The sequence below is a fragment of the Heloderma suspectum genome, chromosome 3, assembly GCF_057233095.1.
Source record: "Heloderma suspectum isolate Gila_16-S chromosome 3, 16-S_ref, whole genome shotgun sequence".
Classification (NCBI taxonomy): domain Eukaryota; kingdom Metazoa; phylum Chordata; class Lepidosauria; order Squamata; family Helodermatidae; genus Heloderma; species Heloderma suspectum.
Window position 1 is genome coordinate 158,395,331 of NC_139460.1, and position 20,030 is coordinate 158,415,360.

At 43.6% G+C, this 20,030-nt stretch overlaps 1 long non-coding RNA gene across 2 annotated transcripts in view; it reads right to left on the reverse strand.

The window, feature by feature from the left end:
* Positions 1-20,030, reverse strand: part of LOC146350376 (uncharacterized) — an 87,867-nt gene that overhangs the window by 44,639 nt on the left and 23,198 nt on the right. The window contains exon 1 of one of the 2 annotated variants that reach the window (XR_014788841.1): positions 2,505-2,689. The exons of the other annotated variant lie outside the window; for it this stretch is intronic. This is a non-coding gene — a long non-coding RNA (uncharacterized LOC146350376). Of the gene's footprint in view, positions 1-2,504; positions 2,690-20,030 lie in introns of those variants that run through there. 2 annotated transcript variants of the gene reach the window in all.

Sequence of the window (20,030 nt, forward strand, 5' to 3'; positions counted from 1 at the left end):
GGTATTAATTCTTTTCAAGAGTAAATAATTCCATTCTAACTTTTACAATAGCTAATGGGGCTTTATCAAAAGGTGAGGTCAGCTTAGTTGTTTGTAGGATGTTCTTTTTCAGAACACATTCATTCCACAAAGACGCTTCTATACCATTCTTACTGTTCTTCTTTGGATGAACAAAGAAAGAAGAAAACAAAACAAAACAAAAACTTTGATGCAGTGTCAAGTTGTGATGGGATAAGTTTTGTGCTTTCTTTTTTTGATGTCTTGCTGGTCTTTATTATTTAAATGTCTTGTTAGAATTTCTATGAGGAGCTGAAGTACAGGGGAAATACCCAAATTGCTTGTAATGCAGCCTGCACTTTGGAGTTTGCTACTCCCAATATTACTTTTTGATTCATGTGGCATATCTTCAGTTTTGAAGTTGCCTTGCAGGTGCTTGAAATTGGAGTCGAATGAGCATTGTTATTTTTCATTGTTTGGAAAACAAAAATGTACCTCTGATAATTTTTGTCTTTGATTACCACTTCTTCAAAGGGTTTTAAGCAGCATGAAAGCCTTTGAAATTTTTAGAACGATAGAGACATGAGAGTTATTCTGTATGCACCAGATAAACAGATGTCTCAGCTTTCAAACTAAAGGAGAGAATCACACGCTTCCGCTGAAATAACTAACTAGGCAAGGTACACAATGCACGGCATTTGACTAATGTGCAGCAGGAGAAATAATAATGCCAGGCAACTTTCACTTGTCTAAATATCTGCAGAACAACATCTCAGAGAAGATCATGGTAATAGCAAACAAAATATTATAAACTCGAGGGGGCGGGGGGAAGGGACATATTCTCGGCAGAGTCTCATTACAGGAACACATACATACCCTTAGAAACGTGTTTGTAAACAACCAAGACGCTCCCAACTCTTGAGGTCTCAAGTTGTGACTTCCCAGATTAAAAAGTATCAACCGCCATCTGGCTTTTGGTGAATCTGATTCCATAATGGATTACACTCAAAAAGTTCCAAAAGACATCCCGCACAAAGACTAATGAGAAGATTGGGGGGGGGGGAGCGGGTGCTGGAGATGAAAATATAACTTGAAAGGGTTATGAAGAGCAGTAGAAACATCATGGAAAACATACCTACATACAGAAGCAGCTTGCAAATCTGGTATCTTTGTATCTCCTCCAGTGAAAGAAGCAACAACAAAGGACAGCGGAGACAAGGGAATCCAATGGCTGGATTCAAAGGAGGAAGCAATCCTTTTGCTTCCTCCTCGATTCAGTGGGAGATAAAGCAAGAGGGGGCATAGAAAAGAAGCTCCTGAATTCACAAGACCCAAGGTGGTCATAAAGGTCCACCGCACCTACCCTCTCCTGATCCAAGGACAGAGGCAGCAGTAAGTTGTAGCTGAGATCAAAGCACATAAAAGCCTCATATGGTAGGCCACTTGCAACTTACCAAGTCAAATGCAGCTCAGCAGCTAAATCGAGTGGCCCAGCAGCAGCTCAAGAAACCATTTTTTACTGCTTGCCTGGGACTACAAAATTTAGGAACCATCAGACACATGGCTAGTGGGCTATGTTCAACTGAGCTGTGTAGACTTGAGAGAGATCATAAGAACATAAGAAGAGCCATCCTGGATCAGACAATATGTTCATCTAGTCCAGCATTCTGTTCACACAGTGGCCAACCAGCTGTTGACCAGGAACCCACGAGCACGACACAAGTGCAAGAGCACCCTCCCATCCATGTTCCCCATAACAGGCAAAACCAAGCATGCTGAACAGACAGGCTTGCCAAATATGTCATGCCTTCTTCCCTGAAAAATTGCTACCCAGCTATGGGAGTATTAAGATCCTGTAGTTTATAGCGGGGACAAAAAATGCAAGAGGATCTCAGGAAACAAGCTCAATGTTCATCTCTGAAGCAGTGCCTCTCAATGACTAGCATTAGCAGTTGGGCAGGGGGAAACTGCAGTCACTGAAATGCAAGTCGTTAAGAATAGTTGGGGTACATCATGTCACAAACAGCCGGGACAGTATTCATACAATTAGTAATTGCATTATTTGCTCCCCCCCCCCCAGTAAATTGAGGCTAAGGACCATGATCTGGATGATTTCATTTCATTTCATTTCTTTCATTCTTATACCACCCCATAGCCAAAGCTCTCTGGACAGTTCACAAAAATTACAATATAAAAACGTAACGTAAAAAACATTTACATACCGAATTTTAAAACTATTTAAAACAGCTAAAAAACAGTTACAATAAGATACTGGGTCCTGATAAACCCTGATACTAAAATCCCGTCATATACCTTCAAATACCTAGACGAGGACAGTCATAACCTGGTGCCGAAAAGATGGCAATGTTGGCAGCAGGTGGATCTCAGTGGGGAGATTATTTCATAGTCAGGAGTAGGGATGTCAGAGAAATCCACTGCAGATTCAAATGAGGCCGGATTCATTGGCATCCAGCCTCAGGAATCCACAGCGGATTGGGACCACTTACCTCTGCTCCAGGAGGACTGGAGGTAGAACAGCACTCAGCTGCTTCTTCCAGCGAGAGCCGTTCGCCTCCTCCCTGTCCCTGCCGATTGCCTTTACAAAACATGTCTTAAAAAAAAAAAAAGGCCATGGGGGGGGGGATGTGCCCATAGACTTATATGCAAATAGAGTCATGAATCTTGCGTATATGTCTATGTGTCCATAGGCTTATACGCAAGATTCACTGCTCTATTTTGGGTATAAGTCTATGGGCACATGCAATCAGCAGGATGTGCCCATAGACTTATACGCAAAATAGAGAGTTGAATCTTGTGTATAAGCCTATGGACACATAGACTTATACACAAGATTCATGACTCTATTTGTGTATAAGTCTATGGGCACATCCTCCCAATGGCCTTTTTTTTAAAAGACTTTTTTTTTAAGGCAATCGGCAGGGACAGGGAGGAGGCAAACGGCTCTGGCTGGCAGGAGGGAAGGTAAGTGCCCCCAAGTCAGTCCCCCCCCCCCGGAATCTGAGCGGAGCGGAACCGCTCTGGAGGATTCTAGGGGGGAGGAATGGATTGCCTCCCCCCCATGGATTCCCCACCAGAACAGATGGTGGGGAATCCGTACACCCCTAGTCAGGAGGCTACCACTGAGAAGGCCCTCTCCCTTGCTGTCACCTTTGAGCCACCCTCAGAGGAGGCACTTGGAGGAGGGCCTCAGATGTTGACTGGAGAAAGCCGCAGACCCCAATGAGCGCCACTGATACCGCTGCCATTTACAGCTGCATTTAGGTTAATCTAAGAGCTTTACGGCCGCAAATGGTGTAGTAGATGCCATTTCCGTCCGGAGTCAGCCCTTAACCTGGCAATATGGCACGGCAATGGTGGCTGGCCATATTGCTGGCGATACGGAGCTGGTGGCCAGCTCTGTGGAATCACCGTGGAGCAGAGCCGGTCGAAGAGGATTCCAGGGGGAGGAACAGATTGCCTCCCCCCGCGAGCGGATTCACCTCCAGAGCAGCAGGTAGAGAATCCGCCCATCCCTACATAGTGTACAGGTAGGTTCATAATGGGGGAGGTGCTCCATCAGGTATTGTGGTCCCAAGCCATGGAAGGTCATAGGTCAAAACCAGCACCTTCAATCAGGCTTGGAAACATACAGGCAGCCAGTGCAAGTGGGCCAGTATCAGTGTTATATGTCCAGACCTTCTAGTCCCAGCTATCAATCTGGCGCTGGCCGCTGCATTTTGCAGAAGCTGCAGCTTCTGAACCATCTTCAAAGGCAGCCCCACGTAAGGTGCATTGCAGTAATCTAACTTGGAGGTTACCAGAGCATAGACTACTGAAGCCAGGTTATGCCTGTCCAAATAGGGGTGTAGTTGGGCCACCAGCTGAAACTGGTAGAAGGCACTCCGTGCCACTGAGGCCACCTGAGCCTCAAGTGACAATGATGGCTCTGGGAGAACCCCCAAGCTATTAACGTGCTCCTTCAGGGGGCATGCAACCCAACCAGAACACCTTGTCGAAGTCCTTGGGCCAAAACTCATCCAACAAAGCTTTGGATACCTCACATGATTTATCTCCTATAACACTGGAGTCTTAAGTCCTGGCAGATGCAAGAGATCTTACCTTGGAAGTGCCTTGAAAACATATCACAGTGGGCCTCTGATGGCCCCACAGTGTCCTTATGGCAAGCATGTAATAAGCCTTGGCCAACCCTGAAAAAGCTCTGGGCGGCACATAGAGAATTCAACCGAGGCGGAGAGATAGTGTTTCTTTGCCACCTTCCCTCCCCATGAATATACTTGACTGTAGGCATGTACCAGTGTTTGATTGCAGATGTCAGGAATTTTCCTCCATCTGCACTCAAGCCATCTCCTCTTTTGTTTCATCATTCTCATTTCTGGGGTATACCATGGAGCCATATGAGCTCTACTGCGGAGAAGGCACTCAGGAGCAATCATGTTAACTGTCCCAGGTCATTTCTGCATTTCGCAGATTGACCAGGGTTTTGAAAGGAGAGCCAACCATATCATTCAGAAAACTGCTCAGTGCTGTCTGGAAACCATCTGGATCCATTCACCTCTGGGAGTGGACCATCCTAATAGGTCCCCCAACCTTACAGTGGGGAAGGCTGCCATCAGTCTAAACCTCAACAGGAGGTGATCTGACCATAACAGAGGGACTGAATCAAAGTCCTCCACCTTCAGATCACCATCCCCACAGCCAGCTGAAAAAAACAAGTCTAGAATGTGCCCTGCTACATGCGTTGGACAAATGACATGTTGGGACATCCCCATGGTTGTCATGGAGACCATGAAATCCTGAGCTGCCCTAGATAAGGCACCCTTGGCATGAATGTTGAGGTCCCCCAGAACCAACAGTCTGGGGGACCTCAATAGCATACCTGAGACCACCTCCATCAGCTCAGGTAGGGAGACTGCCTGCTTGTCCAACATGAGGTGCAAACAATCCAGACTAGTAGTCAGATGGACAGGGAGCTTGGAGAGAGAGATGGAACTTCCATAGACCACAGCAAAAAACAAACAACAACAACAACAAAACCCTCCCTTAACCTCAAGCCTATCCTGATGCTGAACCAAGGACCCCAGGGGGCACAGCCGGGAGAGACTAATTCTGCCCTGCTCACCCACCTAAGTCTCAGAGAAGTTGGGCTTTTACCCTTTACCCCCACCACAGTTGGTATTTGGATCAGGTCCCCTGCTGCCATGGGTACTATTCACATTAAGGGAAACTCAGATTTCTTCCTGATTCAAAGAACAGCCATGGGCCCATCAATCTGGATCATGGCAGGAACGAGGAGTTGAAGCCCACCTTCCTCCTGAGCCACACTCCCCATCTGGATGGAATGACATTCCGAATTGCATGAAGGCTTTTACTTGCATTCAAGTGAACACGACCTTCTCCTTCAACATGGGAAGGTCGGGGGACTGAGTGGGCGGAGACAGGGACATTGGGGTTGGAGTTTCTATGCACACCCAAATCCCCTCCTCACATGAGCTGGATGGTAAAGCCTGCAGTTCTACTGCCAAAGAGGTAGTACCACAGAGCTCCATAGAGATAGTAGGTGATAAATGGAAGACCGTAAGTCCAAACAGTCCTGTAACTGTTTATTTGTAAGTCCTGCATTTAAAGTAGATCAGTGGGATTGTGGAACCAAGGCTCACAGGGTTGAAGCACCAGAACGTTTTGAGTAGGAAGGACAGTGACATCATCTGCTACACACACACACACACGCGCGTCCCTGTTTCCTCTGAGCATGGCTGCAATCCTCACAGTAGCTGTGGGCGGAAAGATTTTCTCAGCAACAATATATTTCCCTGTTGTAGTGCAAAATATTTGGGGACGGTTTGTTCTTGAATGGGCAATGAAGACTCTTCAGCTTGACAAAAGACTTATATAACACATACGCAAAGAAAGAGAGAGAGGGATCAACACAGCTGCCTGAATTTTTGGCCACTCCTTGGGGGCGTGGCTATGGGGGCTGTCATGAAGAGCACCTGCACTTCAACATCTACCACTATGCTGATCTGACAAAAATAAGAAGTTAGAAGCAATTCACTTATTTACAATGACTGGCCCCTTCGCTCACTTAACACTGGGCTGGATTGTGGCATAGTACTGATCTCTGCGAGGCAGTTTAGGTTAAGAGCAAGTGCTTTGCCCAAGTCCACTCAGTATGTTTTATGGCTAAGCAGGGATTTGAACCCAGGTCTTCCTGATTCAAGTGCAACATTCTGGCTGTTACACCGCACTACCTTTTGTCCTATCCCAGCCAACAGCCCATACTTTCAAGATGCCTTTAAAAAAAAAAAAGCAGAAAATCTGTACTCGCTGTGCAAACAGAGCTGATAATGAATAACTGTGCATATAAATTCCTATTTGTCGAAAATGAAACTGTTATGTTGCCATAAAAATCAATGTTTGTTCAATTATTATCTTTGCACAGTACAGTACATTGCAAGATAGTTTCTCATTAGATTAAATCAAAACTGCTTTTAAATACCATTTTACCAGCTGTTGCCGGATAAAGGGCAAAATGAACAGTTTGTAGCAGCAAACATTGAGATTTTTTTGGCACACCTTCTTGCCAACAGTACTACAGCTGTGACTGATGTTTATAAATACCCTTAGCAGTTATTTTTTCCTCCATTTTATTGAAATCTTGGTCAAACTCCTATATCTGTACCAGAATAAATAGTCCCATTGCTAGCACAAGCAATCAGAAATCAGAAATGAATTCATAACAATTTCTCATGCATTTAATTTTCAGTGGTCAGTGCCAAATACCTGCACTGGCTGTCAAGGCTGAAAATAAAATCAGCTATGAGTTTCACTAGTTTTTCTCCCATTTTCCATCAATATATGAACATATATAAACATGCAGGGGAAAGACTGGAGCATTGCACTGTGTGGGTATGACGGATGGTCTTTAGGTGTGGGAGGCATTTTGCTTTGTGGCCTATGTGATTCTTTTTATGCTATAAATATCTCAGTAAGTACCCAGTTGAATGGTTTTCAATTTGGATGGTACATCCAAATGTGTCAAAGATGTTAAAGGTATACTCTCCCCCTCACCCTTGAGGCATTCCTCTTTGCTGTGTTCTTTGACCTGCTCTTTTGCTGTAGCCACCGCCACCCCCTCTTGCTTGTGAACTGTTATTTTGTCTCCTCCTTCTCCTTCTCCCCTTGTGGCTGCACTTGCTACATTCACCTGCAGAGTAAGTGGGTTGTGAAGGGGTAGGAAGCCACCTTATCCCGACTCTGACCATTGGTCCAACTAGCTCAGTGTTGTCCACACCAAGGGTGGAGAATCTGTTTTGGCCTGAAGGCCAGCTTGACTATGGACAAACGTATCAGGGGGCACAGGCCAGCAGTGGGTGGGACCACTCCACTGGTGGCATGAGGCCACCAACATGCGTGAGGCGTGAGGCCCCCCTCACACATGCACACACAAACAGGCAGTGGGCTTCACCTGCCCATCAGTTTCCCTGATTGGGATAGCAAGGGTGGGTGGAGCCAGTTCCAGACTCAGCGGCTCCTCAAGGCCCTGTCTGAGTCCAAAGCCAGCTTCACCCACTGCTCACTATTGGGGAAAGCAAGCAGCAGGCAAAGCCCTCTGAGGTGATTCCTCTAGGAGCAGCTCTTCCAGGTGCCAAGTCAGATCAAAGGTGAAGACGAGCATAGTTTTGGAATGGGGGTGTTCCCTCATGGGCCAGATGGGGGAATCTTGCAGGCCAAATTATGCCAGATTATGCGGTCTGAATGTTCCCCATAGCTGGTCTACACTGTATGGCAGTGGCTGTCTTGAGTTTTGGGCATGTCTTTCCCAGCCCTACCTGGAGCTGCAAGGGATTGAACTTGCAGCCTTTTGCATGCTAGGCATTTGCTCCACCACTGAGCTCCAGCCATTCCTCAAAGGCCAGAAACAGCACAATGTGTGACACAAAGTATGCAGGACCAGCCCAAAACATGTTCATTTCTGAAGCACCTTCTCCATAGCATAAGAATAACTGCCACATTTTCCATTCTTTTATGACATGTAAAGATAGATACCATACTCTAAGTCATGGTGGATGGGCCTTGGATATTCATATCAACCAAGGTTGTATAATTATTCTAATTATACAGAATCTGGGTTATTATATTGTGGAATGTAGGACATTTTAACTTCACAACTTGCCCATATCCCCTTCCAGGTTGTGGAAATGTGGCACCCCAACACAGGGGAGCAATTATATGGAAGGTAAGTTTCAACTGGCAACCATTAGATGCCTTACTGAAAGGAAACCTTAAATTTAGATAAGTCCTCTAGAAGCACTCCACGCATTTGCGATGAACATTATTCAGTTAGTAGCTAAAAGCTGAATGAGTAGAAGCCTGAGAACTGTGCACAGGTGAACATCAGACAGATTTTTGGCATATACTCCAGTGGTCCTTATTTACTAGGGAGCATCCCAGTTTTCTAGTGCCTGTCGCTATAGCGATCGCTATCCCCACTGTGTCTCTGTGCAGATTTGGGGGACGCCATGTTATCTGTAGCACATATCTATGTCAATACATGCACATGAACACTAAACCGCTATTCAGGTGTTCAAAATCACACAGTTACAACTGCATGGAACAGGAGAGCAGGGGAACACTTGCTCCTCCCTCCATGTGTTGTGTGTGAGCTCTGAAGACTATGCAACCTGACCATGCGGGGCTAAAAAGACCACATAGTGCACACCCTACCATTTCACATAGTCTTTGAGAGCACTTGGGCAGGACACCCTCAATGGGCCCCTCCCTCAGTGAGTCCATTTTCTCACCAGCATCATCACCAGCTGCAGTTGCTCCTCCTCCTCTTTCTCATCATCGCTACCACTTGCTTGCTTGATAGGCATAGAGCCAGTGAGCAGGCAGGCAGGGACATCTACTGCTGCTTCTCCTCACTGCCACCATTTTCTGCACCAGTGTGAGACGCAAGTCAACAAGCAAGTTGCAATGATGAAATGGAGAAACATCTTCAGAGGGCTCTTATCACTAGGCCCCTGCTGGGGTGGGGGCCCTTGGCAGGTGTCCAACCATGCCTACCCTTGACACTGGCCCTGGTTGGTGGGATTTATGTTTTGTTTTGTTTTTCCTAGTACATCTTTAACCACATAAGCATGTTTTGCTTTTAAATCAATGCAGGACACACTACAGCAGGATAAATTATTACAATAGGCAGCTTCCAGCAATGTATTGTAGTGCAGCTTAGAAAATAGTATGTGGTGTGAGAAGAGGGGTGTGGCAAGCACAGGATTGTGCTTTACTTTATCAGTGGCACATTGGAGGAGATTGTTTCAGAACTGCATTGACAGATCATAATTCCATATTGAAGAATCTGATCAGAGTAAGAATCTGTTAATAGCAAGTTACAACATTGTACTCCTTAGAGGAAATCTGCCATTTGGAGGTGACAAATTAATTAATTTAGATTGAGAGGGAAAATGTTGCCTTTCACAGTAATATCACATTCTGTGCAGCCTCAGTGGATATAAGGTTTCCCCATTACACTTGCTTTTCTAGAACAGTGGCTTTCAAACTTTCTTCCTTCAAGGAAAACTTTCTATGGTGGTTTATCTGCTGCGGATAGAGATGGGGCAGAAATTAATACATTACAAACCTAATGCATTAATACGAACCTACCTAATCCCCACTTCCTGAACCAATATATGAACCAAAACAGTTATCCTTCAGTATTCACAATTCTCTGATTTGTGCAACACAGTTCTCCAATTTAAAAAATGTATATAAAAATGTGTATATTAGGGAAACGTGCACAAAATGTGTATATTCAGGAAAATCACTTACACAAAGATGCATTATATTAGGAAAAATTGCTTGCAAAAATGTGTATTTAGACGAAACGCGAACAGACACAAAGAAATGCAAACACAGACACATTTTCATTTTATCTCAGTCAGCTTTTGGATCAAGTTAGGATTTGTTTTATAACTATTTTATCTGCAAGTGTTATTTTATATGGTGATATTTTATATATGATGATGATATTATGTGTGTGTGTGTGTGTATGTGTGTGTGTGTGTGTATATATATATATACACACACACACACACACAGAGTTAATTATATTATATTTAATTATATGGTGTTATTTTATATATTATTTATATTTTATTGTTTTGGCAGACATGTGGATGGTGCTGCCAGTTGGGTGCTTGTAATGTGGAATGGTAGCTTCAGTTGCATGAGAGCTTCAGTTGCATGGACTCCATGCGTCTATTCCAGCAAACAGACACATCTGGGACTTCGGTCCACCACTCTGCCTGCCAGCAGCTCCAAGGGAGTGGTGAAGATGGGATAGGATACCATACCATATGCATATTGCCTAAATAGTGCATGTCTCTTAATTTCCTCTATTTGGGGGCTTGAGTGAGCATGGGAAGTCCTTAAGACAACATGTTAAACAAAAAGGTTTTTTTGATATGTATTATTACTCTGACCAAGAGCTTAAAAAATAAATCCTCATAGGGCAAAACACAACACAACCACAATAAAAGCAGAGACTAAAGTGTCAGTAGGAATATGTTTTAAGGAATGTTAAAATTCATATTACAATGATGTTAACATACTACTAAAAGATATGAGAGAAATTTTTAGAAAGTCTTTGCCTGGAGCCAAACAGACAGTAACATAGGTGCCAGAGGAGCCTTCTAAAATCTAAAGGAAGCATTCCACAGTTGGGGGCCACCACTGAATTGGCTCTTTCCCTAGTAGTCACCTAACAACCTTAGGGGGGCACCAAGTAGAGCCTCCTTAGATTATATTAGGGCTCAGGTATGGATGTATGGAAATAGACGATCCTTTAGATGCCAAGATCCCAAGAGTTTTATAATTTTATAGTATAGAGTTTTATAGTTCAAAACCAGAACTTTGAATTGAGCACAGCAATGGATTGGCAGCCAATGAAGATGAAAAAGAACTGGCGTAATATGTTCAGGACATGCTATTCCCAAAGTCAGAGTGAGAACTGAGTGCACAGCCAAAACAGAATTCAATCCATGTCCTCAGAAGTATAAGTAAAAATGTTTTTCCCAAGAGGTTGCTCTCCCTTATTTCATGCCTACCTCCAGTTAATAAAGAAGTAATAAGGCCTTTCAGGTTTTCCCAGTAGGTAGGTGTGTGTGTGTTAAAGCCACTGTTATAAAAAGTGATTGTTTCAGATATGTGTGCAGAGAGAGCTCTTAGATGTCAGTCAATGCTATGGAAGTTCCAGGTGGTGGAAGATGCTGAAGCCCCAGTGTGAGACTAATTTTGCCTTTATGGCACTAGCGAAATTGAGAAGCTTCCTCATTGCATGCTGGACAGAGTCTGTGCCATTCAGTTAGAGTTATTGGCTTCAGAACTAGCCAAAACTAAGACACTGCACAGAAGATTTGTTTCCAGGTGGAGGGCAATACTGCATTTGTTATCAGGTCAGTCACATCTGTTACAGTTGCAGCAACAAACTAACAGAAGAACTTTCTGGAAGCAGTTGCACTATTCATTGTGCAGGTGATCTCAAACATCAGGGAAAGACCTCTGCCAGAGACTTTGGAGAATGATTGCCAGTCAGAAAAGATAGTATAGAAAGATGGATCAAATCAGTGGTCTGATTCAGTTTAAGACAACTTCCTATGTATGTGTTGATTTTACAAAGAAATATGTAAATGAGGCTTTATTGAAGCTAGAGTTTACTTGAAGTTCATCCTCCCCACTATATCCTCACCATGGAGGCAAAGAGCCCAATCTATTTATTCACTTGAGGGCAGTAGAAACACTTCATAATATGGCTTATGGTGCTTTTGACACCGGTCAGCATCCCTGAGGTGGTCTGGAGTACAGTACTTTAATGTACAGTGGCGTAAGCAAAATATGAGCATATAAGTGGCATTTCCTTGGTGGGCAGCCATCTCAGCACACACCACGAAGCATGCAGACAAAAGGTGGCCTAGGTCAATGGGGAAGCTCTCTTGAATGGTGTGTCGCTGAAACGGGGATCACAGCCCAAGCAAATCTGAAAAATGTCAGCATGATCAGGAGTTAGCATGTCGACCCTGGGATTTGTGCTTTGTGTCTCTAATCAGAGGCATCTTTCATTTTGCCACAATTGCCCAAAAGGAGAGAGAGAAAAAGAGAGAGAGAGAGAGATTGGAAGGCCTTTAGAAATATCCTGCTCAAGCAATAATAATAATAAAGCTTGCCAGTTGCCACTCAAGAGTGCTGACTTTTCCTTCTCTTTAAAGCTCTCTGCTGGGGCTGTCATTAGAGCTGTCTCCACCTTCTTCATATCCACCCACTGCAGCTCCCCCACGACAGTTTCTTTACCTGGCATATTGCATTCCTAGCATAAAAGATGAGTGTCAAGAAAGACCTTGTGACTTCTCAAGGCCAGCTTGAAACAGATCTAATAATGTTTTATTGTTATTTCTTGCTGCCCTGTTCTTTCTGTTTGTTGCTCCTCTTAGACCCTCCATTAAGCTTTCATTGCACTTGCTGGGGACTCATGAGCATAATAAATTGGAGAAGTTTTTTGTTTTTTGTTATAAAAACAACAACAACAGCAAAACAACTCTTTTAAAAACAAGTTGTGCACCAGAATATGTTATCCCAGACCCAACAACAACATAGTGGGAACATTTTACAATGTTATCTACAATGGAGTTTTTCATCAAGGATGACATTTAAGACAACGGGGGGCACAATCCTATGGGGATAGTCAGCCGCCTCTGAACGTGGAGGCAGCTGACTATCCAGACAGGGTAGGGAGAGCACGGAGGGGATCTTCTCTGCGCTCCTGCTGCCCTGTGTTTGTGGCTAGATGGCTGATTTTGGCTGTCTATCCAGAGCGGTTCAGAGCTGGGGGGCGGGGAGCTGGATGGTGCATAGGAAGCGTCATACCGGCACTTCGGACATCCCTGCCCCAGGAACACCCCCTTTCCCCCAGCTCCGTGCTGCTCTTCCAAGTGCAGAGCCAGGGACGAACCATGCCTCCTACCAGGGGCTGGGGGAGGCGGTCCTGGGAACTGACCTTGGAGCGCTGACTCCAAGCTCAGTTCCCCAAAACTGAAAAATCCTATGGCCATCTAGCCACTGTCTAGTGGCCATAGGATTGCACCCTATGCCTATGACATCACCTACTTATCATACTAACAAGGCTATTGTGATGAAAGAGCAGAAGAAATTAAGCCACCAGTACAGGCCAGGGAGGATCATTTAGACGGAGGTCTGAGAGTCACTGAGAATAATCTCTCCATTTTAACATAGACAAGAGCATACTAAGGTTCCTAGAGGGCCATCCATAGTGTAATATATGCATGTTAAACTGCCCACCTTCAACAGCACTAAAGTCAAAATCCACGTTGATATCAGCAATGTCCAAGCCAAGTCATCTGTGCTTCATAGGCCACAGTCAATTCAGAGCAAGAGATCAGATCATTTTAGAGCCAGCCTGAACAACCTGTACAACCCACCACACAGAAGGCAGCCTTCCAGCTGTGCATGATGGACTGCCAGCTGCTTGACAACACCTCTGGTTTGGCAGGCCCAGGCAGGAAACAAAAACGGGGATTTGTTGAGCCTCTGGTGAGTGGTCATAGTGGGTTATGGGATGCATTCAGCTTGGTAGGATGCAACTAATACGAAACTCTTTGGGGCCATCCTCGCACTAGGGCTGCTTGAATCTGCCAAGCTCAATTTTAGCTGGGTTCTCATGCTTCCACTACTAAGTTTGTTCCATCCTGTTTCTGCATTGGACTGAGAATTTCTTTCGTCTGCACAAAAAGTCATAAATATTTTCAGGTACATTTTCCAAGCTATACACATTTGTGTGCATTTTATTTCAAATATGCATGTTTTGTGCATACTTTTCCAAATGTGCACATTTTTTGTATGAAATTTTTGTTGTAAACGGAATCTCAAACTTTGGAAAACTACAGATTTCAGTGTCTAACTGCATTCCGCTTCAGATTTCTCACCCATCCCTAGCTCACATCACCAGTGTTTCCCCCAAGAAACAACACAGTAAAAGCTGGTGCCTGTGGGGAACACATCCCAGATCAAATCTCCAATTATTTCACAATAGCAAATCAATCCATAAATGCAATCTAGACCATCTCACTTCCCTGATACATTTTAAATGTATTTTAAATGTAGCCTTAAATATTATCAATTCTAAAACAATCTAAATGTGTTGACTACAATAGAAATAGAAGCACTGAATATATATTCTACTTATATGTTCTTTGAGCACATGCTTTACCACTTGAGCATATAATATACACTACAGACTACTGTGGCTCATATGTTAAATCATGCATTTGGTTGTTTCCATTTGTACAGCATCAAAGCAGGCTGAAATCCAATTGAAAAGTTTCTTTAGACAGCCATTGTACAGGAACATGATGTCAATATTAATAAAGGCTGAATTTCCCCTTGGCTCACTTCTTACAGATAAGCTTTTCAATAATACACTGCTTGCACCAAAGGTCTGATGGGACTGGGAATAGTAAAAAACACTAATAAAAGAATGTTGAATGTTTTTATATTAAATTTCCCCACAGGCAAACTGAAAAGCCTACTTAGAGGACGCCAATCAACGTGGCACTTATTAAATGTAACAAGAGTCCTGTTACAACAGATCTTTAAAGCCCCTAAAAACGAATTGGAAAATAAAGACAAAAGACAATTACAAATGCATTTTTAGTTGCAAACCCTGGACACCTCACCTGATACCCAATAACGTGAAACTGTGTTTGATCTTCAAAAACAGTGTGGTGCTGGGTTTTTTTAATCAGCCTACAGCTATATTTGAATTCCACTTAGCTATTTCAGTAGAGAATTTTGCTCCTTGTATTTTTAGAAGTTATCTTTAAAAAGGAATGTCAGATCTGAGATATACTTATTTAGGATGAATGGAGCTTTCAAAAAGTTGAAAAACACATTGCACACCATCTTACGAGATTTAGGGCATTGATAAAATATCAAGCAAGATATATGTGAGGCGGGGGGAACACAATTTTGTAGACCGAATCACAAAGCACTCTCCTTCAAACTTGTCAAATGCACCTTTTGGGGACAAAGTACCCATGAGATCTGGTCTATTCCTCCAAGACTACCACCACCACCACTACTACTTGTTGTTGTTGTTGTTGTTATGCAGCTTTCATTATTATATATCAGCTTAGGCTGATATACCAATTATGTCCTTATCTATAGCCTAGCAACAGTTACCCATGCTCTGGTAACCTCTCATTTGGATTACGGTAATACATTATACGTGGGGCTACCTTTGAAAATGGTCCGGAAACTTCAGCTGGTCCAAAATAGGGCAGTGAGATTGTTAACGGGGAGACTGGCCCGTTGGGAGACTGGTTAACGGGGAGACTGTGATTGGTCCACTACCAGGTCTGATTCAAAGTGCTGGCATTCACAGTCAAAGCCCTAAAGAGCTTGGGGCCAAGTTTCCTGAAGGATCACCTCCTTCCATATATATCTGCCCGGACCCTAAGATTGTCTTCAGCAGTCCTTCTCCAGGAGCCCACCAAAGGAAGTGAGGTGGGTGGCTACTAAGAAGAGGGCCTTTTCAATGGTGGCACCCCAGTTGTGGAATGAGCTCCCCAGAGCAGCTTGCCTACACTGTGCTCTTTTCAGCACTGGGTAAAGACCTTTTTATTTTCCCAGGCATTTTAGTCTTTCAGTTTCTGTTGTGTTAAAGCTGTTATTGTATTTTAAATCTTTGCACTGCTGGTAGGTTTTATTTTGTTTTGTTATTTTTATTCGTATTTTATTCCGTAGTTTTAAACGTTTATATTATATTTTATCTTGTTGAATTTTATGGCTTTAATTGTTGTGAATTGCTCAGAGAGCTTTGGCTATTGGCCAGTATAAAAATGTAATAAATAAATAAATATTACTCAAATGCTACAGTGCTTCTCTCTCTCTCTCTCTCTCTCTCTCTCAAGTTTCCTAAACTGTGTTATTGGTAATGAACTGAAGTTTTGCAAGAGATGAGCTGCTAGATCAGCACAGGTTTCCTTGCAAGAGCTCTTCTCTTTGGCCATACTGTTTAAATCAGAAATAATTCAAAGAAAAAGCACATCGGTTTTTTGGTGTCTGTGGTTTTAAATAACAGAACTTATTTCCAAGTGCTTCGGAGCTTAGTTTTACCTTCAACATACATTCAAGAAAATGGGTGACTGTACTTGGGGAGGGGCCATAGCTCAGTGATAGAGCTCATGCCTTTACATGCAGAAGGTCTCAGGTAGAAAAAGACCAAGCAAATTAGCACTAGCCCTACCATTAGGGAGAGTGAGGCAGTCGCCTTAGGTGGCAATAGCTTGGAGGCGGCAGAAAAGTTTTGGAGGAGAGCTATGGAGCCCACAGCCTGCCCTGCAACCTCTAAGCTAGTCTGCTCCCTTCAGGTTTGATGGAGAATGCTGTCCCATTGCCAGTGTAAATCCAACTGCCAGTCCAGTCAGCTTTTGGGAGGGGGTACCATCTTGTCCTTTGCCTCAAGCAGCAAAATATATTGGACCAATCCTACAACAGATGATGGGAAAGACCTCTGCCAGACACCCTGGAAAGCCACTGCTGGTTAGAGTAGACAGTACTGGACTGGATGGACAAATTGCCGTGTATAAGCCAGCTTACATCCTATGTTCTTATTTACATTCATCCAGATCAGGGATAGGCAACATGTTTTTTGACTACAATCACTCCCATAAACCCCAGCCAATATGGACAATGGTCAGGGATTATGGGAGTTGTAATCCAAAACATCTGAAGGGCATCAAATTGCCTACCTCTGACCTAGAACATAGGCTGATCATTTACCAAGTGGAAATTTACCATAATGTTGTATCTGTCTTTTTTCTCCAAGTGGCTTTGGGAGAAGATTTCATCCAGGAAAACAGAGGCCTGATTTGCACATAGCAAGAAGCCACCATGGGTGAATTTCCCCACAGGACTTCTTGTTGTGGCGGCGGTGGCCATATGGTGGCACTCCATAGCTTGCTGTTATGTGTGAACCCAGCAAGGGTGGGTTGTTGGGGTGGTTGACAAGCCATCCACAACCCTAAAACAACCCATGAGTTCTAGGTGGCTTGTCAACCACCTCAACAACCCACCCTTGCCATGTTTGCACGTAACAAGAAGGCATGGCAGAGGGCTTTGGATTGCTAACCGTGGGCACTGCAATCCACCCTGCCTAATAAGACACAGTAGGCTGCAGTGATCATGTAAACTAGGTCAGAGTGGCAGAAACATCCTTTCCCCTCAGTGGCACCTCTCTGATAAAATGACCCCCACCCCATCGTGGCTGCTTTGAAGGCATGGAAATAAAGTTTGGTCCCTTCTTTTTTAATTTAAAAAAAACCCAAGAAATATTTTTAGCTTTTGCTACTCTCATTTTAACCATTGCTTTTCAAACTGTTAATGCTGATGAATTCAAAGGACCTCATCAAAGTTTCCAGAGCTCAGAGGAACGTAGTACATTTTTCAAAAGATTAACTTCTTTTCTTGTTGTCTTAGCAGAAAAGGAGGTTAGATGTTAAGATGAGTTTCCTAGGGGGAAGCTGATGAAGTCAACAATCATCATGGCAGGCAGGCATAGAACTCCCCATTAATGTCACACGCTTAGCATAATGGCCCTATTGCATGTAAGCCACAGGGACACATCAGAAGACAATCTGTGAAGTCAAATTAAAAACCAGAGGTAAGTTTCAAACACAGAACAGGCAAAGCAGTTTACTGGCCTTTATTTTGGCTGAGTTAATGGTATAACTTTTCATGCATCCATTGATTACAGAGACGTTTATTAATTTGGCTAACAGAATAGATATTAGGCATGTCCATCAAGTCCAATATGAGAGAAATCTTTTCAGGTAATTTTGGTGAAGCTGGCACTCTTAGACCCAGAACAGATTATATGATTCCCCCACGATACTCTGTCACAGGCTTTTTTTTTTTTTTTAAAGTACCAGTTACAGCGGCCAAATCCAGATCAGTGGCATGGCACATAGGAAGGGGGTGTGTGATTGAACACCCCCCCAGTGCTATTCCCCCCCATTTCCTCCCCAAGCTGCTATTGCAACCCCCGCCCCCCACCAATGCCATTTGCTGCAATGGCATCTTGGAGAGCAAGTGGCAGCTTGTGGATAAATGTGGGAGGGGGCGCAGAATGGTGCAGGGAGAAGAGTCAGATCCCCCCTCTCTGTGCACTGTCGTCCCAACCTGGATAGCCCCACTGGCTTGCTATTGCTTAAAAAAAATCCAGGATGATCACATGGCAAATGTGGGATATGGGCTGCAAGAAATTCTCCAAAATGGAACTCGACCATTGGGCTGAAAGAGCTTCTGCAGCCTGATCTAAAATTTAACATTGGGGGGGAACCTAGAGGAGGGGCCTGTACCGCCCACACTGTGGTCCCAATCTAAATCCCCCCCCCCCGGGCATCTATTAGTGGTAGAGGCATTCCATGACTAATCATTGCAGTACTTCAAAGACTTTCCAATTTGGCCGCCATCCATGAAACGTATGCAAACTGAGGACCTGTTGAGATACAATTTCCCACTGCTTCATGTAGTCACAAGCCAACAGGACGCATTAGACTACAGTTCATTGATATTGGCAGTGGCAATATACTAAGCCCCTTTCCCAGCCTCAAAAATGATGCAGGTTGCCACTGGCATGGATGCCAGCATTGAAAAGGAATGTCTCAGCTGGATCTGGGTCTCTTTGGCAGATGGAGCTCCTTTGCCAGAGAAGGGGCCCCTGGTTCAATATTTCCCTCTTCCTGGTATTTGCCACTCATGCTGAGGCAGCTATGATGCCCCATTCCCTTGTATTTTTGAGGGAAACTACAGTCCACCTTTGCAAAATGGATGCTGTTCAGTGATTGGCCATGATCCTTCACTCATGGGTATTTTTGACAAAGACTTCACTCTAGTGCATCGCGGATGGATATGAAAGATCCCCTACCCCACCCCCCTCTTTCCAGTTCAGCGTTGTCTCCCACGCTGTGCCAATCCACTTGGCTCAGGAGACTTTCCATTCTAAAGGGGTAGGCAACCTAGTGCCCTCCAGATATTTTGGACTACAATGCCCATCATCCCTGGCCATTGGATTCCATCCAAGTGAACAGCTGTGCTTTCTTGTTAACACAATGCAAGATAATTGATTTAATGTTCCCAGTTATGTCAGTACCAGTCTAGTCTTACATGACCACAAACTGAAAAAATATTCACTGAATTACACTTTTCCTATCATCTTTGCTTTAATTTAAAAAAAAAATTCCAACTCCAATTGTTTAATAGGGAATGAATATAATTGCACATATTTCTTTGTTAATAAATGGCCAATCATTTGTTCACTCACTTATTAATTGTTATAAGATTAATCATTATGAACTAATGCAGTCTTAACATCCATATAATTTGTGCATCCATAGTCATTTCACTGCAATATGATGATTAACTAATTCAGCATTATCTAATTTTTGTAGGAATATGACTAAGAACTGCTGGATCTGTTGCAAAATGAGGTTAGATTTGTATGGTAAGGTCGTACCATTAGTTTCCCACTAATATCCTTCCTATTCCCTATATCATTACTAGTTACGAGATGTACAAAATATAGAATTGACCCTGGAGGGTTTACAGTCAACATGACTTACCTCAAACAAATTCACTTAACTTTTCAGTAGCAGTATCCAGTCCAACGTGGGTTTAGTGCCAGTGTACAAAGCATTCCCATAGGTAGTGGTGCAGAGAGGTAATTTTAGACAGTCGACTTAAGACACAATCCAATGCATGTTTAGACAGAAAAAGGCCTACAACTCCCAGCATTTCCCAGCCAGCTGGGGAATGCTGGGAGTTAAGCTTTTTTCTGTCTAAACACACATAGGATTGCGCCTTTAGTGGCCTTACGCAGTCCACCTTTAGATAGCCATGTGTATTTCTTCAGTTGATTAGTAAACTAACATTTCTCTTTTCCA